The sequence below is a fragment of the Oryctolagus cuniculus genome, chromosome 13 (genome assembly GCF_964237555.1).
Source record: "Oryctolagus cuniculus chromosome 13, mOryCun1.1, whole genome shotgun sequence".
Classification (NCBI taxonomy): Eukaryota; Metazoa; Chordata; class Mammalia; order Lagomorpha; family Leporidae; genus Oryctolagus; species Oryctolagus cuniculus.
In genome coordinates, this window is record NC_091444.1 from 100,543,036 (window position 1) to 100,562,689 (window position 19,654).

General features: G+C 38.0%; 1 protein-coding gene and 2 pseudogenes across 2 annotated transcripts in view; 2 read left to right on the forward strand and 1 right to left on the reverse strand.

Moving 5' to 3' along the window:
* Positions 1-18,552, reverse strand: part of LOC103352168 (ankyrin repeat domain-containing protein 18B) — a 197,471-nt gene extending 178,919 nt beyond the window's left edge. The window contains exons 1-3 of one of the 2 annotated variants that reach the window (XM_070056051.1): positions 17,726-18,552; positions 15,601-15,758; positions 9,104-9,241 (exon numbers count right to left, since the gene is read on the reverse strand). The gene's annotated coding sequence lies outside the window, so the exon portion shown is untranslated. Of the gene's footprint in view, positions 1-9,103; positions 9,242-15,600; positions 15,801-17,725 lie in introns of both variants that reach the window. The other variant, XM_070056050.1, reaches the window with a different exon arrangement.
* LOC127490128 (F-actin-capping protein subunit alpha-2-like) lies at positions 317-2,041 on the forward strand (annotated as a pseudogene).
* Positions 4,416-6,310, forward strand: LOC138844903 (zinc finger protein 567 pseudogene; annotated as a pseudogene).
* Positions 18,553-19,654: the final 1,102 nt, after the last annotated feature.

Consider the following 19,654-nt stretch of genomic DNA (forward strand, 5'->3'; position numbering starts at 1 on the left):
ACTTCAGCAAGCTGAGAACCAGTTGACAGATGGTATAAAGTATTTATGAACTATGACACTGATAAAGGATTAATATTCAGACTCTATAAAGAGCTCAAAAACTCAACAACAACAAAACAAACAATCGAGTAAAGATATGGGCAAAAGACTCTCACAGGCATTTTTCAAAAGGGAAATTCAAATGGCCAACGGACACATGAAAAAAATGCTCGGGATCACTAGCCATCAAGGAAACGCAAATAAAAACCATAATGAGGTTTCACCTCACCCAGTTAGAATGGCTCCCATACAGAAATAAAGAAACAATAAATGTTGGATGGAAGATCTAGAGGAGCAGTTGTTTGATGAGGAGACAGTGCTTAGAGCAGCAAAATTCATCATCCATTCCCCTCCTGGAGAATTTAATGAGGTATTTAATGATGTTAAGTTACTGATTCATAATTATAATGTTCTCAGCAAAGGAGCAACACATGCATGTGAATAGTATAACCTGCATCTGTTTACTCCCATAAAAATTGAACGTTATGAAGATCAGAAAAAAAGGCAATCCAATGTTAATCCAAAATCTAGAATACATATTAAGATTTATATCATAATTCAGTTGCTCTGGAATTCTACATATCTTCATGGATACGAAAAGGACTCTAGTAATATAAATGTTTAACCAAAAATGCTGTAAATGAAAATGTTTGGTGAGATGACTAAATCCAACATATTGACAACAGACTTTGTATACATAAACAGACTTTGTTTCAAATTTGGTCACTTTAGAAAGTGAGTAACTGATCCGAGATCCAAGAAGCAGAAAATGTGATTGATCAGGGAGAAGGTCAGCAGAAACGGATCTTTGTGCTTATGTAAAAGAACATGATCCAGGCCGGCGCCGCGGCTCACTAGGCTAATCCTCCGCCTTGCGGCGCCGGCACACTGGGTTCTAGTCCCGGTCAGGGCGCCGGATTCTGTCCCGGTTGCCCCTCTTCCAGGCCAGCTCTCTGCTGTGGCCCGGGAGTGCAGTGGAGGATGGCCCAGGTGCTTGGGCCCTGCACCCCATGGGAGACCAGGAAAAGCACCTGGCTCCTGGCTCCTGCCATCGGATCAGCGCAGTGCGCCGGCCGAAGCGTGCCGGCCGCGGCGGCCATTGGAGGGTGAACCAACGGCAAAGGAAGACCTTTCTCTCTGTCTCTCTCTCTCTCACTGTCCACTCTGCCTGTCAAAAAAAAAAAAAAAACTGATCTTCTGTAAAAAAAAAAAAAAGAAGAAATTATCAATTCCCAACTTGACTCTCACTGGGATTAAACATGACAATAGGTCTGATCTGATTTCATCATCATTTAAAAAATCATCTATCATTTTTCACTTTATGTTTGTGTGGGAGCAAACTGTTGAAATCTTTACTTAATGTATGCTAAACTCATCTTCTGTAGATAAAGAGAATCGAAAATGAATCCTCATGTGAATAGAAGGGGAGAGGGGGTGGGAAAGGGGAGGGATGCGGGTGGGAGAGACGATATGGGGGGGAAGCCATTGTAATCCATAAGCTGTACTTTGGAAATTTATATTCATTAAATAAAAGTTAAAAAAAAAAAAAAGAACATGATCCAAAGGGGGTCTGCACTGTATAGAGTAAAAAGATAGATGGACAGCAAACCATTATTGCATGCATAGAAAACCATCAGTTTGAAGCAAAAAACTTTTGGAATGGCCCCTGGAGATCAGAGAGGAAGCTTTCAGTCACACCTTCAATTATTCAGGTCGTTTGTATCTTGACAATTCAGGTTCCTCACTATGAAGATGGTATTGTTCAGCTAGTTAGTCATAAAGATCTATTCCCCAATGAATCTAATGAGGCACAAATAGAAAAATAACTTACAAAAAATATATAAACTGTTAGAAATGAATACTAGACTGCTGTGAGTGAATTATCAGATAATGTCACACTACTTTCAAAGCCAGTTGTATGCAGTTGCCAGTTACATGCAGTAAGATTGAATGGAACAAGATCCTTAGCTACAAGATTGGCAAAGAGATGGAGGATTCATAGATGAACACTGCATGGCCACTTCACACTTCAGTGTCTTTTGCATTTAAAAAAGGAAATTTTTGCAAAAGTATTCAGAACTGCCAAGCTGCCCAGTCAGATGGGCTGTTGCCATTTAAAATCACTGTAGTTAAACAGTTTGATTACAGCACATAGCTTAGCTAGTCAATCACTACTTTTCATTTCAGAAAGGATTGAAAATGGGTTTAATTTACTTTTTTAAAAAAATTGAGTGGATTATGGCTCTTTTTTATTTGCACACATTTCCTAAGTACAACTTTAGGAACATAGTAATTCTTCCCATCATACCCACCCTTCTACCCATACACCTACCCCACATCCCCTTCCCTCTCTCATTCCCAGTCTGTTCTTTTACTAAGATTTTAATTTAACTTCATACACAGAAGATTAACTCTGTTCTAAGTATAGAGTTCAACACTTTGAGGGATAAAAAGAGAGAAAAAAATCAAAACAAACAAAAATCTAAAAACAAAAAAAGCCTAAAAAATAAGATCAAAAGCTGTTCCTCAACAGTCCAGATAAGGGCTGTTCAAAATCATTGCATCTCAATGGTAATTTCACTTTTTTTTGAAACTTAATTATCTTTAAAGAGGAAGCTAGGAATGATACATCTTTTGTGAGCACTTAGACATAACTATAATTTGTGTGACATAGAATATCCTCCACTTAAGATGCTAAAATGAATTCTTTGAGAACAAGCTTTATTGTTAAGTTTCATAATACAACTCTTTGAGGACAGATGTCCTGCATGGGAAGTTAGCACAAAGTGACTCCTGCTGTTTATTTAACAATACACAACTGATAAAGGGTTAATAACCAGATATGTAAAGAGACCAAGAAACTCCACAACAACAAGACAAACAACCTAGTTAAGAAATAAGAAAAGGACTTAAACATTTTTCAAAAGAGGAAATCCAAATGGCCAACAGACACATGAATAAATGCTCATGATCACTAGTCATCAGGGAATTGCAAATCAAAACCACAATGAGGTTTCACTTCACCCCAATCAGAATGGCTTTCACATAGAAACCAACAAACAATACATGCTGGTGGGGATGTAGGGGAAAAGATACTCTTACCCACTGTTGGTGGGAATGTAAACTGATAAAATCAGTATGGAAGACAGTATGGAGATATCTCAAAAACAAGAATATAGAGATACCATATGACCCAGCCATCCCACTCCAGGGAATTTATCCAAGAAAATAAAATCAGCATACGAAAGAGCTATCTTTACCTCCATGTTTACCACAGCTCAATTCACAGTAGAATAAACATGGAATCAACCCAAATTCCTATCAACTGAAGACTGAATAAAGAAATCATGGGATAAGTACACCATGGAATACTACACAGCAGTAAAGAAAACAGGATCTGGTCATGTGCAACAAAATGGAGTTTACTTTCTGTTTTGTATTTACTTCTGTTAGGCCTTTCTTAAAATGAAGTTCATGGTTATCAATTTTTAAGGTGTTTCAAAAATATTTTACTGTAACTTTACAATTGTTTTCAGTTTAGAAAATGGGCAATTTTTATATTTGCACAATTATTCTTAAATGAGGTCAATAATAAAAATTCTAGTTTAAGGTGGTTGATGGATTTAGCCATATATACTGCTGCAGAAATCATTTGCCTTCTCCCTCACCTCTTCCATTTCTTTAAGATGATTAGAGGGAAAGCATTTTTCTCTATCCATTGTGTTTAAACCTTTCAAGAAGGTTATTTAGCCAACTTAGTGTTTAACTAAACTTTTGCTAAACAATGCCAAGGTCGAATTCTGTTTTAAGATTCTGAAATTAAATGAAAATAATACTTCAGAAATTTAGTGGTTTTTTTTCTTGTGACAGCTATGTAAATTAGCTTGAATTTCACGTGTCCCTGAGTTATTTTTATCATAAAGGCACCAATGTGTTATAACAAGGCAAATTGTAATACATATAATTCTGAACCCACAATTACTGTCCACACAAGAGTACACAGGTTCAGGCTGCTGACACTTGGCCAAAGGTGGGTTATCTCCAGCTCAGATGGATAGGGAAAATGGAAAGGGAAGACAAGACAAAAGTCAAGGACAAGAGGAGGCTAACAAGACTGGTAACATTATAATTTAGTGTAAGTCATCTCTTCTGAGACAGCTGTTGCGGGAAACTTCTCCAGTTGCCTCCTCAGTTCTTCCTGTAAGCATGTTGTGGCCCCCACACACTGGTGGGTCTTATTTGTCCCAGTTGGAGAGGATCCCAGGCAATCCAGGCAGCCTCCATCCATGGAATCCTCATCGAGTGCTCAGGAACCACCCCTTTTCTAAAGAGGAGCCCAAAGAAAAGACTGGTAATCTCTTGAAAACCTCAAAACCATGGAACAGGGATGAGTGTCATTCAAAGGTGTGACTGTGGACTTTACTCAAGAAGAGTGGCAGCACCTAGTTCCTGCTCAGCAGACTCTTTACATGGACATCATGTTGGAAAACTATTGGCACTTCATCTCTGTGCAGTGTCACACGACCAAGTCTGAATGATCCTCAAATTGGAATGAGGAGAAGAGCCATGGACACCATTTGTAGGTCACACTTTAGAAGAGAACCAGAAACCAAAGACTTTTCAGTGAAATTCAAGGAACATAACGATAAATATTCTAGATCAATTGTATGCATCGACTATAAGAAACCAATTAAAGAGAAGAGTAACATATATGAAAAGTCAAAGTCAATCACTCTAGGCAAAAATCCTGATAATTCAAAAATCTTACCTCCTGAATGATATTCATGGAAAGATTTTGGAAAGTGTTTCAAAATCGATCATCAGTAATCTAAGTCCAGCAAGAAAGAGACTCAGTGAGTAAAATGGACATGGGAAATCACCCCTCAGTACAAAGCAAGAGAAAATTGATCCTCAAGTCAAATCCAATAATCAAAGTGTTAGGGCTTTCAGTCATAATGAAGGGCTTATACAGTATCAGAAGACGAGAACTCCAGTCAGTCATTTGGACATGATGCAGTGAGAAATAATTCCTTAAAACGGGAGGCTTAATTACAATTACACATAGCAGAGCATACAGAGGGGAAAAGCTCATCTGTGTACAATAAAAAGAGAAGAGCAACTAATATTAAAAATAATAATGCTCTGAATATGGGAAATCCTTTTGCAGGAAGTCAGTATTGATTCTACATCAGGGAATTTCCACAGAGGAAAACCTTATCAGTGCCATCAATGTGGAAATGCATTTAGAAGGAAGTAATATCTCATTGATCACCAAAGAACTCACACAAGAGAGAAACCCTTTGTAGTGAATGTGGTAAGTCTTTTCCATTTAAAGACAGCCCTCACTGATCACCAGAGAACACATACAGGGGAGATAGCATATGAATGTTCCTAATGTCGGAATGCCTTCAGATTGAAGTCACACCTCAGTCAGAGAATACAGAAGAGAAACCGTATGAAAGCAATGAAGACCACACTGTCTCTACATCAGGGGATTCACACTGAGGAGAAACTCAAAATTTGTAAAGAATGTGGGAAGTCCTTTCACCAAAAGGCAAAGCTTACTGTCCAAAAGAGAACTCATACAGGGGAGAAGCCATATATTTGTAATGAATATGGGAAATCCTTCTCCCAAAAGACAACCCTTGCTCTTCATGAGAAAACTCTTAATGAGGAGAAACCTTACATTAGTAATGAATGTGGAAAGTCTCTGCCAAAAGACAACCCTTGTAGCACACCAGAGACCACACACAGGAGAGAAATCTTATGAATGTCCTCAGTGTAGGAAGGCCTTTATAATGAAGTCATACCTCACTGATCACCACAGAACTCATACAGGGGAAAAACATATGAATGTAATGAACGTGGGAAGTCATTCAGTCAGAGGACAAATCTCATTCTACATCAGAGAATTCACATAGGGGAGAAACTCTGTATCTGTAATGTATGTGGGAAGTTCTTTTGCCAGAAAGCAATCCTCACTGTACATCAGAAAATACACACAGGGCAGAAATCCTATGAATGTCCTCAAACTGGGAAAGTTTTTAGTAGGAAGTCATATCTCATTCATCATCAAAGAACAGACATGGGAGAGAAACCATATAAATGTAATGAATGTGGAAAGTGCTTCCACTAGAAGACCAATCTCATTGTACAGCAGAGAACTCACACAGGTGAGAAGTTTGAATGAGTGTGTAAGTTCTTTCATTATAAGGTAAATGTCACTTTCCACCAGAGAACTCATAAAGCAGAAAAGATGGAAATGCCATAAATTATTTGATTACTTTGTGAATTATTCCAAAGTTATTTTTTACTTTATGGTTTCTTAAAGAAAGCATGTTTTACATGTTTATGTAATTTTAATCACAAACATAATCCTGATTATTAAGTACCATATTACATAACTACTGTTTAGAGTATGAAATGGGTGTAATCATTCTTAGTGAACTCTTACCAGCTATGAACTATTTTTTAAAGTTTTTAACTCATACTTTATTAAAAAAATACATGCAGAGGCAAATTATAAAGTGGTTATAAGCATCAGTCTCTCTTGAAAAGAAAGAAAAATCTCTGAACTCTTCCTCATTGTACTCTGTGTAATAAAGAGTAGCTATAACTAGTACTGAAACAGTATTTTACACTTTGTGTTTCTGTGTGGGTGCAAACTGATGAAATCTTTACTTAATATATACTGAATTGATATCTTCTGTATATAAAGATAATTGAAAATGAATCTTGATGTAAATGGAATGGGAGAGGGAGCAGGAGATGGGAGGGGTGTGAGCGGGAGGGAAATTATGGGGGGGGGAAGCCATTGTAATCCATTAACTGTACTTTGAAAATTTATATTTACTAAATAAGAGATAAAAAAAAAAAAGAAAACAGCAGCAAACAACCTGGGAGAAATTCGCTCTCACTTACCTAAGTCCACTTTGCAGGACAAACCAATATATGTTCACTGTGTAATGATAAATAAAATCTACTGTTTTAGAGTGCATAGATTCTGACTAAAATTTGATTACTTTGGAATCTTTCCAAGACTCTTCAAAAGTCACTGGGTTTGTGCCTCCTGAGCCCACGTCATTCATTTTCTGTCCTGAATAAACCTTATGTTAACCTACCTATAAAAAAAAAGAGTATCTAGTTTTTTCTCCAAAGATTACCACTTCCCTGGCTTACAACGTCATAAAGTAGTTTTTTGCATGTTTTATATATGAACATGCATCATGAATTGTGTCCTGCTTCACTCAACATTTTAAAGACTTGTGCATTATTGCATGTGGCCATAGTGTATTCATTTTAATTCTGTAGGCTATTCCATTTTAAGAATAGATTAGATATTTATCCTTTTGCTGCATATTTGTATTTTTTTATAATTTTCTGTTAGAAAAATACTGCTGTCAGTATTTGTTTATAAAAAAACCTGAACTTATGACTCTCAGTTTTTTTCTTGAAAAGTGATGAAATTCAATGTAATATTAAAATTCAAATTTTCCTATTTATTGAGTAGAAAAATCTCTTACTAATGAGTCATATACAATATTAAATTGCATTATTTGGATATACTGTAATTCTTAACTGGCTGTAAATTAGAAAAGCTGGTATGCCATTCCAGTCTAAATTTTTTCATCTTCCTATGCATCATAAGCATATTTGTACTGTTTTAAAGAATAGAATTACTGATGTTATAGGCATTTCAAGTCTATAGTGAGCATCTGTATTTACTATGAGAAGTGGAGTGGATTAATGATGCATTCCATAAAGTATTGTTAATTATACTTCAGTGGAATCCATTCCTCATGTATTCCTGCAGATTTGGCCTGGAAATTTTTTTTAAAAAATACCACTTTTATTATGTACAATAAAATGTTTGATTAGCTTGAAAAATAAACAAACACGTGCTGGTGAGGATGTAAGGGAAAAGATACCCTAATCCACTTTTGGTGGGAATGCAAACTAGTACAGCCATTGTGGAAGTCAGTGTGGAGATACCTTAGAAACCTGAAAAATAGATCTGCCATAAGACCCAGCAATCCCCTTACTAGGAATTTGCCTAAGGGAAATGAAATCAGCATATGAAAGATTTATCTGTACCCTCATGTTTATTGCAGTTCAATTCACAATAGCTAAGATATGGAATCTAACCAGATGTTCATCACCTGATGAATGGGTAAAGAAACTGTATGTATGTGTGTATATATATACATACACACACACACACACACACACACACCATGGAATACTACTCAGCCTTAAAAAGAAACAAAATATTGTGTTTTGCAACAAAATGGGTTCACATGTAAACCATTCTAATTAGTGAAATAAGTCAGTCCCCAAAAGACAAATACCAAAAATGTAATATATGGGAGTGAAAATTGATATCTGACCATTGATGATTACTAACAGCTCTCTACTACTAGGGAATAGTGGTTTTTTTTATCTTCTTACTATTTGTTGAACTCTTAGTGTATGGTAAATATTTTGAGTATAAATAGACTGAAAGTAGATCAGTAAACAAGTTAAAAGAGGGAATAGGAGAGGAAGGAGATGGAATGTTGGAATCATGAGCAGAAGGGAGGGTAGGGTGGGAAGCATCAGTATGTTCCTAAATCTGTGTACCTGGAATAGAGTAATTTTGTATACCTAAAATAAAATTTTAAAAATGAATTTAAAAAACTAAATGAAATACATTTTTGCAGCTTGCATTAAAATAGAAATAATTATGAATAGACACAGATGTCTGAACCTTGAAGGTTTTATGGAGAGGAAGCAAGCTAAGAAAAGTAGCCAGCAGCAAATTCAGGTCAATTCTCTTGCAAAGAACAAGGATCCCAGAGGACATAGCAAATGCCACTCTCAGAGAATCACAGACAAGCACAGTTGAATTAACATGACATTACCAAACTGGCTGAAAATGTCAGCACCACCACTATTTCTACAACATACATACATACATATTTGGATTAAAAGTGTCCTATATGTTGCATGATGCAAGCGGTTGTATAGATCTATACACATATGAAAACATACACATGCATAGTTGACAACAAATAAAGAAAAATACCTCATAATTCTCTTCCTTTGGTGCAATGTCTACCTCCTTTTTTTGGCAAAGGTGAATCAGTTGCATTTCATCTTGTAGTTTTTCTGCATTCTCTTGGCTTGAGAGAGAACTCTGGAGATTGTTTTCCTGTTCTCTCACCTAAAGACATATTTCATAAGTTGGTCATGTCATGGCTTTCAGGAAAAATAGTTTAACGGCTTATTTAAGAGTAACAATTTTTAAAAAATTCTGTTAAGAGGAAGCAACCTACCAAAGCACCAGGGCCTGTATCTTACAGGAAATAATTTTTAATTTCATGGAGCCAGTGCGGTGGCACAGTAGGTTAATCCTCCACCTGCAACACTGGCATCCCATATGGGTTTCAGTTCTAGTCCCAGCTGCTCCACTTCCCATCCAGCTCTTTGCTGTGGCCCGGGAAAGCAGCAGAAGATGGCCCAAGTCCTTGGGTCCTTGCAACCATGTGGGAGACCTGGATGAAGCTCCTGGCTCCTGGCTCCGGACTGGCATAACTCTGGCTGTTGCAGCCATTTGGGGAGTGAACCAATGGAAGGAAGACCTCTCTCTCTGTCTCTCCCTCTCACTTTCTGTAACCCTACCTCTCAAATTAATAAATAAAATATTTTAAAAATTTAACAAAAAATGTCATGAATCACAGCTAAAGTCATCAAATAGCAAAAACAGTTCTCAAATTCAGGCAGAGATGAAACTGTAAAATAAAGTTTCTTCACAAGATATTTAAGTAATTTTATTATAATTTCACAGCTATTTAGCCTGAATTTTAATATAAACATGGCTAAATCAAGCTGTATGTGAATGGTTGAACTCAATTCACCTTTCATTGCTTTATAGAGAAAACATGCACTGAGTACCAGTAGGTGCCAAGCTCTACAATGAATAATTTTAGAAAACAAACCATAATTTATTTTTAAAATAAATTTTAGATTGCTAACATATGTTACATATATATAATATATATATAGATGAAATGAAGGCAACATACTACTTAGTAATGATTAAATTTAGAAATGTAAATTTTCAGCAACAATTAATTTACCTGATTCAAATCATTTTTCAAAGTCCTCAATTCTGTTTTTATTGTGCTAACCATCAGTTCAAGATGTTTATTCATCTCTACTTCTCTGCAATATTGCTCCTTGATTCTCCCTAACTGTTCCCTAGTTTTTTCATAGAACACATCAGCATTTATTCTGTTCTCTTATTCTTTTTTACCCTTATTTTTTATTTTAACTTTTATTTAATAAAATTGAATTTCCAAAGTACAGCTTTTGGATTACAGTGTTTCCCCCACTCCCCGTAACTTCCCTCCCACCCACAACCCTCCTCTCTCCCGTTCCCTCTCCCATTCCATTCACATCAAGATTCTTTTTTTTTTTTTTTTTGACAGGCAGAGTGGATAGTGAGAGAGACAGGGAGAAAGGTCTTCCTTTACCGTTGGTTCACCCTCCAATGGCTGCTCCGTGTTGATCCAAAGCCAGGAGCCAGATGCTTCTCCTGGTCTCCCATGCAGGTGCAGGGCCCAAGAACTTGGGCCATCCTCCACTGCACTCCCGGGCCACAGCAGAGAGCTGGACTGGAAGAGGGGCAACCGGGACAGGATCCAGTGCCCCTACTGGGACTAGAATCCTTGTGTGGCGGCACCGCAGGCAGAGGATTAGCCTATTGAGCCACGGTGCTGGCCAAGATCCATTTTCAATGAATTTTATATACAGAAGAACCATTTTATATACAGAAGATCAATTTAGTATATATTAAGTGAAGATATCAACAGTTTGCACCCACACAGAAACACAAAGTGTAACATACTGTTTGAGTATTAGTTATAGCATTAATTCACATTGTACAACACATTAAGGACATGGATTCCCACATGGGGAGTAAGTGCACAGTGACTCCTGTTGTTGACTTATCTGTTCTCTTATTCTTAAGGTAAAAATCCTTATCTTAGTATTCATTTTGTTAGAAAATAAAATGTTCATTTTGTAATTTGGCTCCTATTATGAAGCTTATATATTTTAATACATTTTTATATCAAATATTTTTCTTTGTAATTATGTTTCTTATGTCTCACTTCAATCTCTTCTTCAAAAGACAGATATGCTTGAAAGAACACTTTGATAAATGGTAAATTTGTTATCAGTACCTCTGATAAATATCATACAAAAGCAATTTTGAAATTATCCAGTAAAATTAAAAGTTAAAAATTGCCTTTTCTTTGCATAGTCCTAATTACCATCAATTAGGAAAGATAGTTAACTAATCACTATTAAGTTATGATTTATAAACATACATGTAATTATTAGAAATACAATAGAGGTTGTTTTTTCTATGCATGAAAAGTTTTTGGAAAACTAATCAGTAATCACGTCCCCTCTTATTTTCACTCCATATGCGTTAAGAATAAACCAATAGGAGTCAAAAACCATTCTAGGTTGGGAAAAAATAAATATCACATGTTCTGGTGGAATTATAAATTAATATTAATTTTGGGAGCCATTTAGAAACATTAGTCAGATGTTTTAAAAGCTTCTTAGAATTTAACCCAATAATTATATATTGAAGCATTTTTTTTCAATGTAAAATACTTGGACATGTAAAGAAACATTTTTCTTGCATATGACACCCAAATCACAGGCAATAAAACCAAAACTAGAAAAATGGCTTTATATCAAACTCAGAAGCTTCTATACATCAACTGAAAGAAAAAACAGAGTAAAGAGACATCCAAAACAATGGGAAATATTTGTAAGCTACCTATCCAGGATATAAAAAAAAATTCAATGATAGGAAAACAATCAATCCAGTAAAGAAATGGGCAAAAGAAGGACCTCACCAGAAAGTTCTCAAAAGAAGAAACAAAAATGGCAAACAACTATGAGAAACAATGTTCAAAATTATCAGGCATCAGGGAAATGCAAATCAAAACCACAATAACATACTACCTCACCCCTGACAGAACAGCTATCTTCCACAAGACAAAGAGTAACAAATGCTGGTGAGGATATGGAGAAAGGGGAACTCTTATACACTGTGGAATGCAAAGTAGTGCAAAAACTGTAAAACTGGCAATATCATAAAAACCTAGAAATAGATTTACCATATGACCCAGCATTCCCACCATTGGGCATATACCCAAGACATGAACACGTTGTATCAAAGAAATACCTGTACCAACATTATTTAGGGCAGCACTGTTCACAAAAGGTAAGATAGGGAACCAACCAAGGTATCTGTCATCAGAAAAATAGATGAAGAAAATGTGATACAAACACACACACACACACAATGGATTATTATTCAGATAGGAAAATAATGAAATTCTATCTTTGCATCAAAATGGTTACAACTGGAGGACATCATGTTGAGAGAAATAAACCAACACCAAAAGATAAATACTGCATGTTCTCCCTTTTATGTGGGAGCTAAAATTTAAAAAAAAAAAGAAGAAATTCTTGCTGTACCAGTTTCAATGCAAATACAATGTCTTGTCCAAAAATGTAAAAAGAAATATTTACACAATGTTTGTTGCAGCATTTTTATAATACTAAAAAATTAAAATAATCCAACATTCAAATTTATAAAAATCAAATTTCCATAGGATACACTACCATACCACCATTAAAATTATAATTTGCAAGAATATAGTTAATTATTAGAAGTAATAACATTAAAGAACTGCCATATGATTTAAAAGGATTTGATATTTCACAAGAGAAAGTTTTGTGCCCATAAATTCCTAGAAAGTATGCAAACAATTCAAAATGTCCCTGCATATTTGCTGTATAAGGCTCTCTCTTTATGTCTCTCAAATAAAAAAATTTAAAAAATTCGGGCCTGCGCCGTGGCTCACTAGGCTAATCCTCTGCCTTGTGGCGCTGGCACATCAGGTTCTAGCCCCGGTCGGGGTGCCGGATTCTGTCCCAGTTGCCCCTCTTCCAGGCCAGCTCTCTCTATGCCCCAGAAGTGCAGTGGAGGATGGCCCAAGTCCTTGGGCCCTGCACCCGCATGGGAGACCAGGAGAAGCACCTGGTTCTTGGCTTCAGATCAGCACGGAGCAGCCATTGGAGAGTGAACCAATGGCAAAAGGAAGAACTTTCTCTCTGTCTCTCTCTTTGTCCACTCTGCCTGTCAAAAAAAAAAAAAAATTAAAAAGATTCCATATCTAAACTACTTATTTCTTTAATTTTTAATTTTAGAGATAACATTTTACATATATTATGTTCCAAGACTTAATGGCCCCATTAAATAAAAAATTCAACAATTAAAAAGTAAAACTAGGACTGGCACTGTGGTGCAGTGCCCATCCCATAGAGGTGCCAATTCTAATCCCGGCTGCTCCACTTCCAATCCAGCTCCCTGCTAATGTGCCTGGAAAAGCAGTGGAAGATGGCCCAAGTCCTCAGACCTCTGCTCCAGTATGGGAGACCCGAAAAGGCTCCTGGCTCCTGGCTTCAGATCGGCTCAGCTCTGGCTGTTGCAGCCATTTGAGGAGTAAACCAGTAGATGGAAGACCTCTTTCTGTCTCTGCCTCTCTCTATGACTCTGCCTTTGAAATGAATAAAATAAATCTTAAAAAAAATGTAAAAACACCATGGTGCTAAGCCAGTTCTGAATGAGCCAATTCCAACCATAAAACTATACATCAATTGATGTCCAAAAGACAATTATTCATTGGGGCCAGCACTGTGGTGTAGTAGGTTAAGCCTCTACCTGTTGTGCCAGCATCCAATTAGGGGACTGGTTTGATTCTCTGCTGTTCCACTTCCCATCTAGCTCCCTGCTAATTTGTCTGGGAAAGCAGTGGAAGATGGACAAAGTACTTGGACTGCTGTACCCACACGGGAGACCCAAAAGAAGCTCCTGGCTCCTAGCTTCAATCAGACCAGCTCCTGCCATTTACAGCCATTTGGGGAGTGAACCAGCAGATGGAGGACCGAACTCTCTGACTCTCCCTCTCTCTGTTGGTAACTCTGTCTCTCAGATACATAATTTATTTATTTATTTTTTATTTGACAACAGTTAGAGAGAGAGAGAGAGAGAGAGAGAGAGAGAGAGAGAGAGAAAGGTCTTCCATCCAATGGTTCATCCCCCAAATGGCCGGAGCTACTCCAATCCGAAACCATGTGCCTCTTCCTGGTCTCCTATGCAGGTGCAGGGGCCCAATCACTTGGGCCATCATCCACTGCCCTCCCAGGCCACAGCAGAGAGCTGGACTGGAAGAGGAACAACCAGGACTAGAACCCGGTGCCCATATGGGATGCCAGCGCTGCAGGCAGAGGATTAACCTAGTGCACCACAGCGCCAGCCCCCATAAATCTTCTTTAAAAAAAAAGAAAAAGACAGGGGCCAGCACCGTGGCGCACTAAGTTAATCCTCCACTTGTGGCACCTGCATCCTATATGGGTGCAGGGTTCTAGTCCCGGTTGCTCCTCTTCCGGTCTATCTCCCTGCTGTGGCCCAGGAAGGCAGGAAGGATGGCCCAAGTGCTTGGGCCCCTGCACCCCTATGGGAGACCAGGAAGAGGCACCTGGCTCCTGGCTTCAGATCAGCGCGGCACTGGCCGTGTTGGCCATTTGGGGGGGTAAACCAACGGAAGGAAGACCTTTCTCTCTGTCTCTCTCACTGTCTAACTCTGTCAAATAAAGAAAAAAAAGACAATTATTCATCAGTCTTTTTAAAATAATGTATCAAGGATTCTTACACTTAGATATGGAAATACTATGTAAATAAATCTACAGAAATGGCAATAAACAATCAAGAGGATATCTGAAGGAAAAGCTTCAAGTACAGGATGTCTAGAGTGTTTAAGAAATGGTGCATTCAGTGCAGATGGAGCAGAGTGAAGGAGATAGAAACCAAACGTTTCAGTCAGAGAGATAAAGTCAGATCATGTATTGCCTTGTAGGCATGAGGAAGAACTTTGACACTGCATACTGAATTATGAGATGAGAGGCAGGTACAAGGTTTTGAGCAGAGGAATCACATAATCTTAATTACATTTTAAGGAGTCTGCTGTGTTAAGAATTGATGAAAAGAGGCTTTAAGAAAAGAATGGAACAAGAAAACCAATAAGCAATCTACATCACTAACATAGATAGTGAAGGATAATGGCTTGATTTTGATAGGCTTACTCAATACACAGAAATGTTTCCAGAAATACAGGAATATGCTGGGCAATCATTCCTCAGAACATCAGGACCATTTTGTGGATCTGATATTGGAGCACTCAGGCAATGGGAACAAAGCCCAAAAACACAATCATTTTCCAACTGGTTGTTAGTTTCTAAACTAAATACTTGTCAATAGCTTTTGAAAAATTGGATGTCAATTTTTTGTTAACTTATATTTTTCTCATTACAAAACACCACATAAGATTTTTAGCAGAAGTACAACATTTGTTAATCATGAATATTCTGCTACACTAGAAATACTTTTGTGGACCAATATCACAGTTACTGTTAATGTTGCTATTGACTTACTCAATATTCTCCATCCTCCTTAATAGGCAACTGCAGCTTTTCAGGATGTCTATGCTTTCTCTGTGGGATGAATCCACCATCATCACTGTCACCAGCAGGAGCGGCACACTCACACAGCATTTCTGATACTTCCACTTCAATGCTGCTGAGCCTCTCGTCTTCACATTTTAATGAAAGCTTGATACTGAAGATTGTTGTTACTATTTCATGCCACAAAAAGAATGGTTTTCTTTCATTTTATTATTTGATATTTTGTTTAATTGTGATGAATCCGTCAATAAATATTTTTCTACTTTAGCTTTAACATTATATGCTATTTAAGTATACATTCTCCTTCATTTATGATGTTAAAATTCATTTAAAATTGTGTAAAATATTAAAGTGGGCACCTGTTAATCTGCTGCATTTATTCCTATCCACTCTTTACTACCCAACATATTCAGTAACCTGTTTGGTAGAAATAACAATACAAAGGCAGGCAATGTGCCATCTACTGTCTTTACCACTTGGATTTTACATCATACAGCCACATTCAGAGGACCTTACCCTGTGGCGGTTTCGTAACAGAAAGGAAAGCTGTTTCCCCTCTGCACTAAGCTATTCTTTCCCCTCAATGCTTTTACAGTTAAAAAAGTGAAAGTGCTCCCTGAAATAGATCAGGACAAGTTTCCGTATCTCAAGAAGCAGAGGGACACTCATGAATACGTGATTCTGGAAAATAAGAAGTTTCTCACATTTCACATTCAATAACTTTATAGCTAGATGACAGATAAGTCATTATCTATACGTTAGTCTCATATGCATCAATAATGGGGATCAAATACATACATATACGTATAGCCAACTGACTTACGAAAAAAGTGCTCTGACCACACAGTGGAGTTAATGATAATATCCTCAAAAATGGTGCTGTCAAAACTGGATGCATGTACACAGAAGAATGAAATTAGATCCATATCTCTCACCACATACAAGAATCAACCGAACATAGATCAAAGACCAAATTTAAGCCCTGATATTTTGAAGTTTCTTAAAGAAAATGTAAGGGAAACACTCAACGACATCAGTATAGGGAACACCTTCATGGACAGGATCTCCAGAGCTCAGGCAACAAAAGCAAAATTAAGCAAGTGCAACTGTATCAAACTCAGAAGCAAAGGAAATGACAGCAGTGGACAGACATCCAAAAGACCACACAAAAAAAAAAATTTGCAAAGCATCTATCTGACAAAGGATTAACATCCTGAATATATCGGCAAATTAAAAGGTCAAAAACAACATCAATTCAATTCAGAAAGGAAAAAGGGCTTACAGGCAGTTCTTGAAAAGGAGACTGAAAATGCAAATGACCAACAAATATATGAAATAAAATGCTCAGCTCTAGACTTCAAGGAAATGAAATCAAAACCACAATGAGATATCTCCTCACCCATAACAGAATAGATAAAATCCAAAACACAGAGTAACAAATGCTGACAAGGATATGGTGAAGAAAGAACACTTAAACACTGCTGGGAGAAATCTTAATTAGTTTAGCCATTGTGGAAAACAATGTGGAGATGAGATGTGTGTGTGTGTGTGTGTGTGTGTGTTTTCTGACAGGCAGAGTGGACAGTGAGAGAAGACCTTTCTCTTCTTTTACTGTTGGTTCACCCTCCAATGGCTGCCACGGCCAGCGCGCTGTGGCCGGTGCACCGCGCTGATCTGAAGGCAGGAGCCAGGTGCTTCTCCTGGTCTCCCATGGGGTGCAGGGCCCAAGCACCTGGGCCATCCTCCACTGCACTCCCGGGCCACAGCAGAGAGCTGGCCTGGAAGAGGGGCAACTGGTACAGAATCCGGCACCCTGACCGGGACTAGTACCCGGTGTGCCGGCGCCGCTAGGTGGAGGATTAGCCTATTGAGCCACGGCACCAGCTGAGATGTGTTTTAAAACCAGAAACAGATTTTCCACATCACAGTACTGTGTATATACCAAAATACTTGAACACAAGCTATCCAAGAGATACTTGCATCATGTTTTTAGCAGCACTGTTCACAACAGCCAAAATTTGGAACCCACCAAGGTGTCCATCATTAGATGAATGGGTAAAAAAAAATGTGGTATACATACACAATGGAATCTTACCCAGCCATAAAATGAATGAAATTCTACTATTTGCAGCAAAATGGACACAGCTGGAGCACATCATGTCATCATGTTGAGTGAAATAATCTGGACCCAGAAAGACAAATACCACATGTTCCCCCTTATATGAATTTAGGGGGAAAAAAAAGAAAGGTTTGTGTGCATCAGTATTACTGCAAATACAGCTTTGTAAAACTTTTATAACTTTGTGAAAACAATAGTTAACAATCTTACAGTACCAGTTTTAATGATCTGTAATTACTTTAAAATTTACTGCATAAGGGCGAAATGATCATTTTTCTACTCAATTATTGCTTACAGTCATTGTTAATATTCTCACTAAACTGGTATCATTTTGCTTTTTACTTGTTAAACTTATTTGTTAAAGTATTAAGCCTTTTTACTGTAATTTAATTTGAAAATTGGCTCTCTCAAAAACTAAACCAAGGACAAAGAAAAGGGAGAAGGAAACAGTGCAAGAGAATAAGGTGGAGGGCAGAAGGGACTATCATTAAGTTCTTACAACTGTGTCTACAAAGCACACTGAGCCTGTGACACACTAATTAAAATTAAAAGAAAATACAAAGAAAAACGAAGTTCCCTACATCACTGCTTACCTATTTGCTAAAAAAGAAATGCAAAGACTCAATACAGAATAAGAAAATGAGGTACATTAAGTAAATAACAGATACAGAAACATTAACCATGAACAGTATGGTACATGAGAAAAAAAAAAAACTACATATAATGGGCCAGCATGGCGGTGCACTAGGTTAATCCTCCGCCTGCGGCACCAGCATCCCATATGGGCACCGGGTTCTAATCCCGGCTGCCCCTCTTCCAGTCCAGCTCTCTGCTGTGGCCCGGGAGGGCAGTGGATGGCAGTGGATGGCCCAAGTGCTTGAACCCCTGCACCTGCATGGGAGACCAGGAAGAAGCACCTGGCTCCTGGCTTCGGATCGGCATAGCTCCAGCCATGGAAGCCATTTGGGGAGTGAACCAATGGAAGGAAGCCTTTTCTCTCTGTCTCTCTCACTGTCTGTAACTCTAACCTGTCAAATAAATAAATAAAAATCTTTTTTTCATTTTAAAAGATTTTAATTTTTTATTTTTTTATTTAGTAAATATAAATTTCCAAAGTACAGTTTATGGATTACAATGGCTTCCCTCCCATAACTTCCCTCCCACTTGCACCCCTCCCATCTCCCGCTCCCTCTCCCATTCCATTCACATCAAGATTCATTTTCAATTATCTTTATATACAGAAGATTGATTTAGTATATATATATATATTTTTTTTTGACAGGCAGAGTGGACAGTGAGAGAGAGAGACAGAGAGAGAAAGGTCTTCCTTTGCCGTTGGTTCACCCTCCAATGGCCGCCGCTGCAGCCGGCGCACCGCGCTGATTCGATGGCAGGAGCCAGGATCCAGGTGCTTTTCCTGGTCTCCCATGGGGTGCAGGGCCCAAGCACCTGGGCCATCCTCCACTGCACTCCCTGGCCATAGCAGAGAGCTGGCCTGGAAGAGGGGCAACCGGGACAGAATCCGGCACCCCGACCGGGACTAGAACCCGGTGTGCCGGCGCCGCAAGGTGGAGGATTAGCCTATTGAGCCACGGCGCCAGCCTGATTTAGTATATATTAAGTAAAGATTTCATCAGTTTGCACCCACACAGAAACACAAAGTGAAAAATACTGTTTCAGTACTAGTTATAGTATTACTTCACATTGCACAACACATTAAGGAGAGATCCCACATGAGAAGTAAGTACACAGTGACTCCTGTTGTTGACTTAACAATGTGACACTCTTGTTTATGGCGTCAGTAATCTCCCTAGGCTCTAGTCATGAGTTGCCAAGGCTATGGAAGCCTTTTGAGTTCTCCGACTCTTACCTTGTTTAGACAAGGTCATAGTCAAAGTGGAGGTT